Genomic DNA, 15975 nt, shown 5'->3' with positions numbered 1-15975 from the left:
TGATGGTGTTGATGGCGAGCGGCTCAGGTCCGGCCGCCCACGCTGCATCTGTCGTTGGTTGGGTGCAGCAGACCGAGTGGCAGTGGTCCCGCCACCCGAGATGCATTGTCCAGTGTGTTGGCATTGACATCGAAATGTGATGCCAACGAATTGTTTTATTGGCCGCATCCGAGTGGCTGCTGGTCCGGCCACCAGGATACGTTGTCGTTTTTGTTGTTGATTGGCCGCATCCAAGTGGCTCTGGTCCGGCCACCCAGGATGCATTGTCAGGTGTATTGGCCTGGCCTCCTCGGCCACGTTCGTCTTCGGATTGTTGGTGTAATTTTTAGTGGCTACTGGTCCGGCCACCCAGATGAGGAGGTGTTTGTTTTTGGCGTGTGATTTAATTTGTGTTTATTTGTAGGTGCCTTTCGTCGATTTGGATGTAGTTGCTGGCGACCCTTGTCTGGTTGGTGTTGGCGTAAAACAGCAGGTGAGTATTTTGTGTTTTGGCAGTCTGTTTCTCCTTCCTGTTTCTTCTTCCTTTCTAGGATTTGCTTGCGTCCGGCGGCTCAACACCAGGCCATCCCGCCCTCACATAATTGGCATGAGAGACGGGTGTGACCCAGTGGAGCGGCAACAGACGCCAGCATCTGCGTCGTCGTTGGAATGGCTGCTGTTTGTTCGGAGTGGCGTGACGTCACAGCCATGGTCAGGCGGCAGCGTCATCGAAAGAGGCCTCCTGTTCCTTCCCTTTGGCAGGAAATTGTCAATGTTGGTGGCGAGGCAGCCTCTTGAGGGGCAGCTCTGTCTGGTGATTGGCAGGTAAGTGTGGATTTTGTGTGTTTTGGCCGTTTTTCGTGTTGTCGTGTATTGACTGTTTTTCTTTGTTGCAGTGGCTGGCCTCTGGATCGACGATTGGGCGCATCAGTAGGCGCCGCCCGATCGCATGCTTTCGCGTGCGCTGGCAATTTAGGCCCTCCATATTTCACCAAGACCATCCAGCACCTCAAATGGATCGTGATCGGTCCATTCGTCGTCGTCGCCATCGTCTAATTCAGTCGCGTCGCAGTCAATGTCGGACTCTGAATCCGATATGGCTGCTGCTGTATTGGCGGCGACTGATGGTATTGGCAGAGGGGCAGGAACTGCTGTTGCTGTTGGTTGGAGTGGGGGCATGGCTGTTGTGCCCTTGGCATTTGCTGCAGCCAATTTGGTGAGTTGCTCTGCCATCTGGTTAATACTCCTTTCCAACTCTTTTATTTGCTGTTCGTATAATTGCAGATTTTGAGCGCAGCTGCCATCACACTGGACGTCTGGCCGCTGCTGCTGCTGGTGTTGGCGTGGCGTCGGGATATCATTCGCGATCGGTTGCATCGGCTGGACCCTCTGGTGTTGGCGCCCTGGTCGATGGCTGGGGATGTTGGTCGCGATACCGATGCTGCTGCTGACCCGGTTGGTGTTGGCGTTGCTGCTGCGGGTTATGGAGTGGCTGTGGATGTGGCTGCTGCTGGCTACGTTGGATTGGCTGTGGCTGCTGATTGCGTCGCTCCTCCTCCCTGGCGACCCTGTGGGCCACGAGTCGCTGCCTGGCTGCCTTAAAGGATGGGCATCCCTTGTAGGCACTGATGTGCTGGCCCTGGCAGTTGGCGCATTTGGGAGCGACGTTCCTCGGCTTGCTGCACTCCGTCGTCAGGTGCCCACCCGCGCATTTCATGCAAACTGCAGCGCGTCTACAATATGCGCGGGTGTGGCCAAACATCTGACATCGATGGCACTGGGCGGGGTCACGGGAGACTCCAAGTCTCTCAACCGTGACGGGCCTCCCACCCAGGCCTAGCAACTTCAATACCTCGTATTGGCCACGGTCCGGTTTGGGGGCGATCTCAGCCTCGAAGAGGTTGAATTGGCGGCTGCGATCAAATCGATCGGTAATCACCCTCACAAACCGAACCGTGAACCCCTCGTTCAGCATACTGCTGCGAATCCAATCCGGCGGCGTGGAGTGGGAGAGTCCTCGGATGAGAATCCTCAACCCACGATCCTGGCTGGGCTGATGCCCGAATTCGCCGTGCCGGATGTCATCGACGGTGGTTGTGACAGGGGTGTTTGTGATGGTGATGGCGGTGGTGGTGTTGGTGTTTGTATTGGCAGGTGTATTTGTATTTGTATTGGCGTCATTATTATCTCTATTGTTAATTGTGGTATTGTCTGTGTGAATGGCTGGTGATTGTCTATGTATTGGCTGTTGCCGATGTTGGTGATGGCTGTGGGTCTGCCTGTTGGCATTTATAGTAGTGGCAGGGGCAGGGCATTTGTTGGCTGTGTTAATTGCGGCATAGTGGCAGGATCGGCAACTGTGTTGGTGTTGGCTGCATGTGCTTCTGCTTCTGCTGTTGCTCCCTCAGCTCGTGCTGCCTCAACTGCTCCTGGACAATAGCCTCTAGCTCCTCCATTGTCTGCCTTTTTTTCTTCGGCTTCCTAATTGGCGGCCGCTGCTGCCGCTGCTGGTGATGGCGGCCCCGTCGTCTAGCCTGCTTCCTCTCACCCTCACCCTCATCGTCACTCCCACTGTCGATGAGGGCGCGGCGTCGTTTTGGTGTTGGTGGGATTGGTGGCATTTGTGCAGGCTCAGCATTGGCCCGGATCGACCCGCTGCTCGAGCTCGAACCAGGTTCGACTCGCAACAGGTTCGATCCGGTCGTGTGTGTGTGTGTGGCGGCCCGTTGGCCGTTTTGGCGCTCCGCTCTTGCGCTTCGGCTTGCCGGCTCTCCTCCGACTTCTCCCTCTCCCGTTACTCCTGAACAGTTTTGTGCGTCCAAGAGCGTGAGAGGCGGGAAAAGTTGCAGTGAGAGCGGCGTCTTTTCGGCCTTTCCCTTTGTGGTTGGCGCGGTTTTTGTGACGGGGCTCGAGGGGGGAGTGGGTGTGGCCGTGGATATATCGGCCATGGCAATGGCTGGGTACTCACTCGCTGGGTCGCTGTGGCGTCGGCGCTCTGCATTGGCTGGGGCGTTGGTTTTGGCGCCTGCGCCGAGGGCTCTGCTGCTGCTGCTCCTATTGGCGGTGTTTGTGTTGGTGTTGTTGGCTGCTGCTAGGGCGCCTCTGCGGGCCGCTCTGCCGCCGTCGCTGTGGCGTCTGTTCGACCCTCGTCTGGCCATTCCTCTGGTCATGGCTGGCTGTTGGTTTGTGTGTTGGCGATCTGCTGCCTGTTTGTTGTTTTTAATTGAAAAGTCTCTTGTGTGTGTATGTTTGTGTTTAATGTATTTATTGGCACTTTTATTCTCTGTTTTCTCGTCTATCACAGTTATCTCTTTTTGGTTTGTGATGTGGACGGGAACAAAAGCTTGTCATAGATAGTAATGGGTGTGGTGGAGGAAGGGCGGCACGGCACGGCACACAACAGAACCACAAAAAAGAACAGGGCAACACAGAAAAAACGTCAATGGCGACACGGCACAGAACAATCAAAGGCGACACGACACGAAACGGTTATGGCACGTCCGACGATCACAACCTCTCGAGCGGTTGGACGAGATGAGAGTGGCGGACGAGGTTCATGGTGGAACTCTCACATGTCCGCCAACTCTCACACTCTCCCCCTCAACTCGAAAGACCCGATCGCCGATCGCCACTTACCTGTGCTCTCACCCTCGGTTCTACTTTCACTCACCCCAAAATTGAGTGAGATGAAAGTGTTCCGAGGGCAGCAGCACCGACAAGTAGGCAATGAAAGTTTAATGGCTGTTTGCATTAGTGGCTGTCTGTGTGTTGTTGGGCAATGGCCCGTGTCTTATGTTTCTCTGTGCTGTGTGAATTGGCTGCTCTGTTGTCAAGGATGGGATGGGATGGGAAGGGGAAAGTTTGCCTGCTCCCGTATAACCGCCCGGATACTTTAAACTTCCGGATCTTACGATCCGGGCGCGAGACGCTCCGAAGAGTCGACCGCATAGCATCATGTGGGCGATTGTATGGGCATTGTTGGGGCATTTGGCTGAGTGGCGAAGGTTGACGGTGTGGATTTTGATCCTGCTCAACTGCTATGGGTATGTATTGAAGTTTGAAATGGGTGGGGGTGAAAAGGGGAATGGCTGGGCGTAATTGCCGAAGTTGGCGACCGATAACACACTAGCATTGAGAAATGCAATTTGAATTGGCTTTTTGGTGTGTTATCGGCGCGGTATTTTCCTAATTGGCGTGGTATTTTTTGGGTCATTAATGGCCTTGCCACTTGTCAGGTATTTGGGAATGGTAGATAGTTGGGAAAGAAGAAGAAGAGGGAAAGGTAAATATGCTAAAATAAATAACTAAAATTAATTAAATTACATTACAGCTAAGGACAATCTATCTACAATTACTACAAATAAGGACAACAAAACTACAGAGATATATACAAGGTAAAACAAACAATAATTACAATGCATTTACACAACAATAAACATACTTAAACATCATTTATTTTTAACAGGAGGACAACTACAACGAAGCACCGGCCGGCATGGCAAACGCAATGCAGAACATTGCGCCGCATCCCGGCCGGCTCTGTTGTCCCCCTGTGCAGGATTAGTGGCACCATCTGGGATCTTTGGTGGCGATGGCTGGACTTGGAGATGGCGTGCATCGTGGGCATTGATGGTGTTGTTGGCGAGCGGCTCTGGTCCGGTCGCCCACGTTGCATCTGTCGTTTGTTGGTGTTGGCTGCTGCACTCGAGTGGCACTGGTCCGGCCACCCAACTGCATTGTCGTTGTGTATTGGAGTTGGCGTCGATGCGTGATGGCAATGGTCCGAGTTATTGGCCGCATCCAAGTGGCGAACTGGTCCGGCCACCAGGATACGTTGTCGATTGTGTTTTTGTTGGCCGCATCCGAGTGGCTGCTGGTCCGGCCACCAGGATGCGTTGTCAGGTGTATTGGCCTGGCCTCCTCGGCCACGTTCGTCGTCGGTTTTAATTGCGATTTCTGAGTGGCTGCTGGTCCGGCCACCCAGATGAGGAGGTGTTCGTTTTGGCGTGTGATTAAATTTGTGTTTATTTGCAGGTGCTGTCGGCGTTTGGATGTTGTTGCTGGCGACCCTTGTCTGAATTGTGTTGGCGTGAGAGGCGTTTGCAGGTGAGTATTTGTGTTTGTTGGCAGCCTCTCTCCTGTTTCTACTTCTATTGCAGGCGTTCGTTGGAAATGGCAGCTGTTGGTTCGGAGTGGCGTGACGTCATTGTGATGGTCGGTGGCAGCGTCATCAGAAAGGGGCCTCATATTCCTCCCATTTGGCAGGAAATTGTCAATGTTGGCGGCGAGGCAGCTTCTTGATTGGCAGCTCTGTCTGGTGATTGGCAGGTAAGTGTGGATTTTGTGTGTTTTGGCCGTTTTTCGCGATGTCGTGTATTGACTGTTTTTATTGTGTTTTAGTGGCTGGCCCATTATGCCTCAAGAGAGTTGCAGGAGTGGCGAGGCAGCTGCTGGAGGGGCAGCTCTGTCGGTTTAATAGCAGGTGAGTATGTTTTTTGGTCATTTGCAGATTTTTGTTAATTGTGTTTAATTTTTGTCTATTTTCAGGTTTTATTGGCATTAAACTTCTGCAATTTGGCGCAATCAGTAGACGCCGTATAATCCGTCGCTTTCGAAGTCGCCACTGGATTGTCCATTTAGGAACCTACGTAGGTCATCGTAAGGCTCTTCAGCGGTCCATTGGCTGTCGTCGTCCATGTCCATATCCGGCTCACTGTCCGATATGGCTACTGCTGCTGCTGTATTGGCTGCTGGTTGTGGTGGCGGCGGGTGTGTAGGTGGTGTTGTCTGTAGTGGCGGCATGGCTGCCAAGCCCCGCCTCTAGCCTCTGTCAGGTTTGCGATCAGCGTGGCCTTTGCTGCCAACCTTTCCTCCAGCATTTTGAGTTTAATGGCGCTCTCTTTTAGAAGTTTGGCACAGCTGCCATCGCACTGAGCTGCTGACCGCTGCTGCTGCTGGTGTTGGCGTGGCGTCGGGGCATCATTCGCGATCGGTTGCATCGGCTGGACCCTCTGGTGTTGGCGCCCCCTGGTCAATGGCTGGGGATGTTGGTCTCCATACCGATGCTGCTGCCGATGCTGCCGATCCGGTTGGTGTTGGCGTTGCTGCTGCGGATTTAGGAGTGGCTGTGGATGTGGCTGCTGCTGGCTACGTTGTATTGGCTGTTGTCGCTGTTGGATTGGCTGTGGCTGCTGATTGCGACGCTCCTCCTCCCTGGCGACCCTGTGGGCCACGAGCCGCTGCCTGGCTGCCTTGTAGGCGCTGCGGCCCGTGTAGGCGCTGATGTGCTGGCCCTGGCAGTTGGCGCATTTGGGAGCGACGTTCCTCGGCTTGCTGCACTCCGTCGTCAGATGTCCACCCGCGCATTTCATGCAGACAGCAGCGCGTCTACAATATGCGCGGGTGTGGCCAAACATCTGACATCGATGGCACTGGGCGGGGTCACGGGAGACTCCAAGTCTATCAACCGTGACGGGCCTCCCACCCAGGCAACGCAGCTTTAACACATAAAATTGGCCACGGTCCGGTTTGGGGGCGATCTCAGCCTCGAAGAGGTTGTATTGGCGGCTGCGATCGAATCGATCGGTGATCACCCTCACAAACCGAACCGTAAACCCCTCGTTCAGCATACTGCTGCGAATCCAATCCGGCGGCGTGGAGTGGGAGAGTCCTCGGATGAGGATCCTCAACCCACGATCCTGGCTGGGCTGATGCCCGAATTCGCCGTGCCGGATGTCATCGTCGGTGGTAGTGGCAGGGGTGTTTGTGATGGTGATGGCGGTGGTGGTGTTGGTGTTTGTATTGGCGGGTGTATTTGTATTTGTAATTGCGTTGGCGTCATTATTTGTATTGATATTGTCAGTATTGTCTATGTGAATGGCTGGTGATTGTCTATGTATTGGCTGTTGTCGATGTTGGTGATGGCTGTGGGTCTGGCTATTTGCATTTATAGTAGTGGCAGAGGCTGGGGCAGGGGCAGGGGCATGTGTTGGCTGTGTAGATTGCGTCAGAGAGGCAGGAGCGGCAACTGTGTTGGTGTTGGCGGTTTTTGTTGTCCGTTTCTGCTGCGTTTGCTGTTGCTGCCGCAGCTCGTGTTGCCTCAGCTGCTCCTGGACAATGGCCTCCAGCTCCTCCATGGTTTGCCTCTTCTTCTTTGGCCTTTTGATTGGCGGTCGCTGCTGGTGATGGTGGTGATGGCGGCCCCGTCTTCTGGCCTGCTTCCTCTCACCCTCATCCTCATCGTCACTCCCACTGTCGATGAGAGCGCGGCGTCGTTTTGGTGTTGGTGGGATTGGCTGTGATTGTGGTTGTTATTGTGGTTGAGTAGTTGCTGCTGTTTGTCGTAGTATTGGTGCTGACTGGGCTATGTCTCGGATCGACCCGCTGCTCGAACTCGAACCAAGTTCGACTCGCAACGTGTTCGATCCGTTCGTGTGTGTGTGTGTGGCTGGCCGTTGGCCGTTTTGGCGCTCTGCTCCTGCGCGTCGGTTTGCTGGCTCTCCTCCGTCTTCTCCCTCTCCCGTTACTCTCGAACGGTTTTGTATGTCCGAGAGCGTGAGAGGCGGGAAAAGCGGCAGCGAGAGCGGCGTCCTATCGGCCTTTCCCTTTGCGTTTGGCGGGTTTTTTGGATTTGGCGGGGTTACGGGATTTGCAGTTTGTATTGGTGCTGCTGTTGCTGCTGATTTGATGGGTCTCGAGGGGGAGTGGCTGTGGCCGTGCATAAATCGGCCATGGCAATGGCTGGGTACTCACTCGATTTATGGCTGTGGCGTCGGCGCTCTGCACTGGCTGGGGCGTTGGTGTTGGCGTCTGCGCCGAGGGCTCTGCTGCTACTGCTGCTATTGGAGGTGTTGGTGTTGGTGTTGTTGGCTGCTGCTGCTGCTGCTAGGGCGCCTCTGCGGGCCGCTCTGCCGCCGTCGCTGTGTCGTCTGGTTGACCCTCGTCTGGCCATTCCTCTGGTCATGGCTGGCTGTTGGTTTGTGTGTTGGCGATCTGTTGCCTGTTTGTTGTTTTTAATTGAAAAGTCTCTTGTGTGTGTGTGTTTGTGTTTAATGTATTTATTGGCACTTTTATTCTCTGTTTTCTCGTCTATCACAGTTATCTCTTTTAGTTTGTGATGTTTGTGATGTTTGTAATGGCTTGTTAGTGGTGTTGATTTTTAATTGGCGAGAAGAGCTCTTTTCTTTTCTGCTGCCTGGCTTGGCTTGGCGTCGTCTGGCCTTCACTGTCTTTATTTTTTGGCACCAGAGCACAAATGACACGGCAAACGATAAACGACAAACAGTCAAAACGACAAACAGTCAAAACTACAAACGACACGGGCAACGATGATGGCAACGAACAAACAAACTTGCAATCTCACTTTATTTTAATGGCGGCGGCGATGGTTCAATTAATATGCGTCCGACGATCGCAACCTCTCGAGTGGGTGGACGAGATGAGAGTGGCGGACGAGGTTCATGGTGGAACTCTCACATGTCCGCCAACTCTCACACTCTCCTCCACACTCGAGAGACCCGATCGCCGATCGTCATTTACCGGTGCTCTCACCCCCGGTCCCACTTTCACTCACCCCAATATTGAGTGAGATGAAAGTAGTCCGAGGGCAGCAGCACCGATAAGTAAGCAATGGAGAATTGGAATGGCCGTTTGTTTTAGTGGCTGTCCGTTTCGTGTTGTTGCTGGCTAGTGGCTAGTGTCTAATGTTTGTGCTGTGTGTAGTGGCTGCTCTGTTGTTGGGGGATGGGATGGGAAGGAGGAAATTTGCCTGCTCTCGTATAACCGCCCGGATACTTTCAACTTCCGGACCTTTCGATCCTGGCGCGAGACGCTCCGAAGAGTCGACCGCATAGCATCATGTGGGCGGTTGAAATGGCTTTGTTGGGGCGTTTGGCAGAGTGGCGATGGTTGGCAGTGTATATTTTGTTCCTGCTCAGCCTCATTTGGTCTTTGGTGGCATTTGAAGTGGGTAGGGGGTGGGTGAGGAAATGGCTGGGCGTAAATTGCCGAAGTTGGCGACCGATAACACACTAGCATTGAGAAATGCAATTTGAATTTGTAGTGACTTTTTGGTGTGTTATCGGCTCGGGTATTTTTCTAATTGGCGTGGTATTTTTGGGTCATTAATGGCGTTGCCACTTGTCAGGTATTTGGGAATGGTAGATAGTTGGGAAAGATGAAGAAGAGGGAAAGGTAAATATGCTAAAATAAATAACTAAAATTAATTAAATTACATTACAGCTAAGGACAATCTATCTACAATTACTACAAATAAGGACTACAAAACTACAGAGATATATACAAGGTAAAACAAACAATAATTACAATACATTTACACAACAATAAACATACTTAAATATCATTTATTTTGTTAACAGGAGGACAACTACAACAAAGCACCGGCCGGCATGGCAAACGCAATGCAGAACATTGCGCCGCATACCGGCCGGCTCCGTTGTCCCCCTGTGCAGGATTAGTGGCACCATCTGGGAACTTTAGTGGCGATGGCTGGACTTGGAGATGGCGTGCATCGTGGGCATTGATGGTGTTGTTGGCGAGCGGCTCTGGTCCGGTCGCCCACGTTGGATCTGTCGCTGGTTGGTGTTGGCTGCTGCACTCGAGTGGCACTGGTCCATTGTCCTTGTGTTGGCATTGGCATCGTGTGATTGATGCCAACGAGTCGAGTTATTGGCCGCATCCGAGTGGAGGGTGGACCGGCCACCAGGATGCGTTGTCAGGTGGATTGGCCTGGCCTCCTCGGCCACGTTCATCGTCGGTTTTTAATGGCGTTTTAAATGGCTGCCGGTCCGGCCATCCAGATGAGATGTTTGTTTTTGGCGTTTGTTTTTTAATTTATGTTTATTTGCAGGTACTGCAATTTATGGCTGCGGCGTCAAAGTGCGTATTTTGTGCTGGTCGTGGTGATGGCTGTGTGGATGCTGCTGCTGCTGTTGTTGTCCGTTGTGGCGGCACACCTCCCGTGCTCTCGTCCCTTGCCTGCACCAGGTTTGTCAATGTCGTTGTAATTGCTACCAACTTTTCTTCCAGTTCTTTAATTTTTCTGGCATATCTTTCTAGGTTATGGGCACAGCTCCCATCGCACTGGGCGCCTGGCTGCTGCTGTAGCTGGTGTTGGCGTGGCTCCAGAGCACGATTTGGGATCGGCTGCATCGGCAGGACCCGTTGGTGTTGGCGCCCCTCGGCCAGTGGCTGGGGATGTTGGTCGCGATGCTGTAGCTGTTGCCGATGCTGCCGACCCGGTTGGTGTTGGCGTTGCTGCTGCGGCTGTAGGTGAAGTGGCTGTGTGGGTGGCTGCTGCTGCTGCAACTGTCGCTATAGTGGCTGCTGGTGACGTTGTGATGGCTGCTGGAGACGATGTGCTGGCTGTTGCTGCTGGAGTGGCTGCTGCACTGGCTGTGGCTGTTGCCGTATTGGCTGAGGCTGCTGCTGCTGCTGCCGTTGACGCTCCTCCTCCCTGACGACCCTGTGGGCCAGGAGCCGCTGCCTGGCTGCCTTGTAGGCGCTGATGTGGGCGCCCTGGCAGTTGGCGCATTTGGGATTGTCGGCCCTTGGCTTGCTGCACTCCGTCGTCAGGTGTCCACCCGCGCATTTTATGCAGACAGCAGCTCGTCTACAGTATGCGCGGGTGTGACCAAACACCTGACATCGATGGCACTGGGCGGGGTCACGGGAGACTCCAAGTCACTCAACCGTGACGGGCCTCCCACCCAGGCGTCGCAGCGTCAACACCCCGCATTGGCCACGGTCCGGTTTGGGGGCAATCTCAGCCTCGAAGAGATTGAATTGACGGCTGCGATTGAATCGATCGGTGATTGCCCTTACAAACCGAACCGTGAACCCCTCGTTCAGCATAATGCTGCGAATCCAATCCGGCGGCATGGAGTGGGAGAGTCCTCGGATGAGGATCCTCAAGCCACGTTCCTGGCTGGGCTGATGCCCGAATTCGCCGTGCCGGATGTCATTGTCGGTGGTAGTGGCAGGGGTGTTTGTGATGGTGATGGCGGTGGTGGTGTTGGTGTTTGTATTGGCGGGTGTATTTGTATTTGTAATTGCGTTGGCGTCATTATTTGTATTGATATTGTCAGTATTGTCTATGTGAATGGCTGGTGATTGTCTATGTATTGGCTGTTGTCGATGTTGGTGATGGCTGTGGGTCTGGCTATTTGCATTTATAGTAGTGGCAGAGGCTGGGGCAGGGGCAGGGGCATGTGTTGGCTGTGTAGATTGCGTCAGAGAGGCAGGAGCGGCAACTGTGTTGGTGTTGGCGGTTTTTGTTGTCCGTTTCTGCTGCGTTTGCTGTTGCTGCCGCAGCTCGTGCTGCCTCAGCTGCTCCTGGACAATGGCCTCCAGCTCCTCCATGGTTTGCCTCTTCTTCTTTGGCCTTTTGATTGGCGGTCGCTGCTGGTGATGGTGTTTGTCGTAGTATTGGTGCTGACTGGGCTATGGCTCGGATCGACCCGCTGCTCGAACTCGAACCAAGTTCGACTCGCAACGTGTTCGATCCGTTCGTGTGTGTGTGTGTGTGGCTGCCCGTTGGCCGTTTTGGCGCTCTGCTCCTGCGCGTCGGTTTGCCGGCTCTCCTCCGTCTTCTCCCTCTCCCGTTACTCTCGAACGGTTTTGTATGTCCGAGAGCGTGAGAGGCGGGAAAAGCGGCAGCGAGAGCGGCGTCCTATCGGCCTTTCCCTTTGCGTTTGGCGGGTTTTTTGGATTTGGCGGGGTTACGGGATTTGCAGTTTGTATTGGTGCTGCTGTTGCTGCTGATTTGATGGGGCTCGAGGGGGAGTGGCTGTGGCCGTGGATATATCGGCCATGGCAATGGCTGGGTACTCACTGGAATTGGCATTGGCTCGCTGCTCCTGTTGGCTGCAGCCGCCGTCGCTGTGGCGTCGGCGCTCTGCATTGGCTGGGGCGTTGGTGTTGGCGCCTGCGCCGAGGGCTCTGCTGCTGCTGCTGCTATTGGCGGTGTTGGTGTTGGTGTTGTTGGCTGCTGCTGCTGCTGCTAGGGCGCCTCTGCGGGCCGCTCTGCCGCCGTCGCTGTGTCGTCTGGTTGACCCTCGTCTGGCCATTCCTCTGGTCATGGCTGGCTGTTGGTTTGTGTGTTGGCGATCTGCTGCCTGTTTGTTGTTTTTAATTGAAAAGTCTCTTGTGTGTGTGTGTTTGTGTTTAATGTATTTATTGGCACTTTTATTCACTGCTTTCTCATCTATCACAGTTATCTCTTTTTGGTTTGTGATGTGGACGGAAACAAAAGCTTGTCATAGATAGTAATGGGTGTGGTGGAGGAAGGGCGGCACGGCACGGCACGGCACACAACAGACACCACAAAAAGAACAGGGCAAAACAGAAAAAACGTCAATGGCGACACGGCACAGAACAATCAAAAGCGACACGACACGAAACGGTTATGGCACGTCCGACGATCGGGTGGACGAGATGAGAGTGGCGGACGAGGTTCATGGTGGAACTCTCACATGTCCGCCAACTCCCATACTCTCCCCCTCAACTCGAAAGGCCCGATCGCCGATCGTCATTTACCGGTGCTCTCACCCCGGTTCCACTTTCACTCACCCCAATATTGAGTGAGATGAAAGTAGTCCGAGGGCAGCAGCACCGATAAGTAGGCAATGGAAATTTAATGGCTTTCCTGATTTAGTGGCTGTCTGTGTTGTCGTTGGTTAATGGCTAGTGTTCTTTGTGCTGTTTGTGTTGGCTGCTCTGTTGTCGGGGGATGGGATGGGATGGGAAGGGAAAGTTTGCCTGCTCCCGTATAACCGCCCGGATACTTTCAACTTCCGGATCTTACGATCCGGGCGCGAGCCGCTCCGAAGAGTCGACCGCATAGCATCTTGTGGGCGGTTGTAATGGCTTTATTGGGGCGTTTGGCAGAGTGGCGAAGGATGGCAGTGTTCATTTTATTCCTGCACATTTGGCATTTAGTGACGTTTGAAGTGGGTGGGGGTGGGTGAGGAATTGGCTGGGCATAATTGCCGAAGTTGGCGGCCGATAACACACTGGCATTGAGAAATGCAATTTGAATTGGCTTTTTGTGTGTTATCGGCTCGGGTATTTTTCTAATTGGCGTGGTATTTTTGGGTCAATATTGGCGTTGCCACTTGTCAGGTATTGGGGAATGGGTGATAGTTGGGAAAGAAGAAGAAGAGGGAAAGGTAATTATGCTATGTAACGAACCTTAAGAAGGTTCGCCTTTTTATATCTCCAGTTTCCCTTAAATATATCGTTACTTAGCCTTAAGAACAGAGAATGCATACGATAAATGTACCACCAATAAAGAAACTCATTCCCCATATCGTTTCGCCTACCGTTTCACGACAGCCAATCCCTCATTCTCGTACCAACACATTACCCCCACCTCTAACGAAAAGCTCCCGAAGCACTGACAATTAGCCGGTAAGAACGCCCCCCACACCAACACATTGGCACGCGCTTAGCCATAAGCTCCCGAGACACGAACCGTTAGCCGGCGACAACTCTCCACCGGGCCAACACATTACCCCCACCTCTAAACTTAAGCTCCTGAAGCACAGACTAGCCGATAAGAACCCCCGCCATTCCCTTCGCGGCTTCGGGACGCTCCGCGAAGCGGCAGCCAATCCGAAGCCGACGAAGACGAAGACACGTAGATACTGATAAGTTAGAGATCGGCGGCAGCGAAGTTTTCCCGAGCGCGCAAGCGCCGAGCAGACTTCACTTACGCGGAGACCCGGGCCGAGTATAGACGTTGTCCCGCGTGACAACTAAGATACAAGTTAAGAATCCTTCCGGGAACGTGACGAAACAACAAAAAAATATTCAATGTAACAAATTACCTGTATAACCAGCAAGCAAATAAATCATTATTGTAACGAGAACCAACCCGTGTAAGTCATTTTTGGGGATCCAAACCCCTCCCGGTCACCAACAACTACTCGCCAGCGAGCCACACTCACCTCCACTAACCCCCGATCAATCCTCGAAACCCCCCCCCTCACGCAGGTGTGACACGCCCTGCGCCCCTCTCTCGACCCCCACAGGTGTGACTCGCCCTGTGACCCCTCTTTCCCGACCCACGCAGGTGTGCCTCGCCCTGCGTCCGCCTCTCTCTCGACCCACGCGGGTGTGCCTCGCTCCGCGCCTTTCTTCTCGACCCTCACGTCCGCCCAGTAAGACGAGCCGACCCCCCCTTTCGGAGTTCCTGCGAACTAAAAATGTCTTGTAGGAAGACCCCTGGACAGGACTGAGCTTACCTCAGCCTGGAAGAGGAGACATTACAAGTGGCGCCCGAGCAGGGACCCGAAGGAAACTCTAACGAGGGGTTCGTGGATTAAAAACCCACGGCAGTCGGGAGTGCAAGAGACAGACCAAAAAAAAGAAGGGGGGAAAGATAACCCCCCCGCGTGTACGCCTACGTGCATACGCGGCCGAACGCTCGACCGCAGAAAAAAAAACCCACCCCACTACCGCGGCGCGTAACCGTGCTCAAATCCCCACAATTCTAACGGTGAGGATCGCGAACGAGTCTACGTACGTGTACTAAGTGACAGTGAAAAGAAAAGGGAACACAGTACCTCAAGATCCCGGACGCTCAACCAGTCCGTAGGAACAGCGACGCAACGACCAAGAGAAGCATGGAGCCCTATACGGGGGAACAATCAGGTGAATACGACGGGGACGAATTGACCGTTAATCCGGGGGTCCGCACCGGCTGGATCCACAAACGCCGCCGGGAAGAACTGGAAGCCTTCGCGAAAAAATTCGGGTTCGACCGCGAAGGGACAGTTGAGGACCTACGGAAAAGGTTCGCCACGCTGGTCGAAGGACCCCTCGAACAAGAGGCCTGGATTCGACTGGCGGAACTCGAACGGCAATACGCCAAACCACCGGGACGCGCAAAGTCGCCGCAACCCTCTACTTCCGGGCAGGCGAAGAGACGGAAGGCAGACCCCAAAAGCGGTCTGCAGATCCCTGGGGCCCCGAAGGCAGACCAACCGGCCCGCCCATCGTGGTGACCGCAGCCGCCCCCCCAAGACCCCCGTCCCCAGAGGTCCGCCCCTCTCCCATGAGGAGGCTCCTCCCTGAAAGCGATAGACCCCGGGGAGGTAACGACGCGTTGGAAGCCCATCGATACAGTCAAGCTGCCCAGATGGCGGAACGGATTAGGAGGTTGGGAATCCAATTCGACGTACAGGATGATCCGTTGTCTTTCATCGAGCTGTTGGAAGAGCGTGCGCTTTCGTACGGGATAGACACCAACCACTTGCCTCGAGCTATGGCGGAAATCCTTATCGACCGAGCCAACCGCTGGTTCCGCACCAGCAGGCTGCAAGGCGCCTCGTGGGTCAACTTCCGGCAAGAATTTTTGGCCTTTTTCCTCCCGCCGCGGTATTTTGAACAGTTAGAGGATCAGATCCGAGCCCGCAAGCAAGCGACGGGCGAGTCATTCAAGGACTTCATAATCGAGCTCAGGTTGCTCATGCACCACGCCGGGTACGATGATGCCCAAGAGCTCAACAGGATTTATGATAATACTCTGCCGGCATATCAACTGTACGTGCGAAGACACGAACTGCGAAGTTTGGCCCAACTAACGATGTTGGCTACGGAGTTCGAATCCATCCAAGAGCGGAATAACCCCACTGCTCCCACTGCCCCTCGGCCCGGCCCAAGATACACTAGACCGACGACGCACCAGACGCAAAACGAGGTCGAAGCAAACCGGACCTCCTTTCGGAAGCCCCAATGGGACACGGCAGGACCGGCAAGGAGACCATCGTCAAACCGACCCGACACTCCAGCGCCGGAAGTCGCTCACCGCATCGCCAACCCACGGATGGCCTGTCGCCGCTGCGGCGAAGCCGGCCATGCCTCCCACAATTGCATCTGTTCTGTTGGGAATGCGGTAAGCGAGGCGTAAGGACCATCGATTGCTGCCGCCAAGACTCGTCGGGAAACGACCAGCGTTCCCGACTGGCACGGGAA

General features: G+C 54.1%; 1 long non-coding RNA gene across 1 annotated transcript; it reads left to right on the top strand.

Annotated features, from left to right (window-relative positions):
• The first annotated feature begins 640 nt into the window (after positions 1 to 640).
• Positions 641 to 1365, top strand: LOC117189286. Its single transcript, XR_004473343.1, has 3 exons — positions 641 to 804; positions 876 to 1195; positions 1264 to 1365. It is a non-coding gene; the product is annotated as an uncharacterized LOC117189286 (long non-coding RNA).
• The last annotated feature ends 14610 nt before the right edge of the window (positions 1366 to 15975 follow it).

Source organism: Drosophila miranda (genome assembly GCF_003369915.1).
Source record: "Drosophila miranda strain MSH22 chromosome Y unlocalized genomic scaffold, D.miranda_PacBio2.1 Contig_Y12_pilon, whole genome shotgun sequence".
Taxonomy (NCBI): Eukaryota; Metazoa; Arthropoda; class Insecta; order Diptera; family Drosophilidae; genus Drosophila; species Drosophila miranda.
The sequence above is the reverse complement of the archived record's forward strand: the minus strand, read 5'-3'. Positions and strand labels throughout refer to the sequence as shown.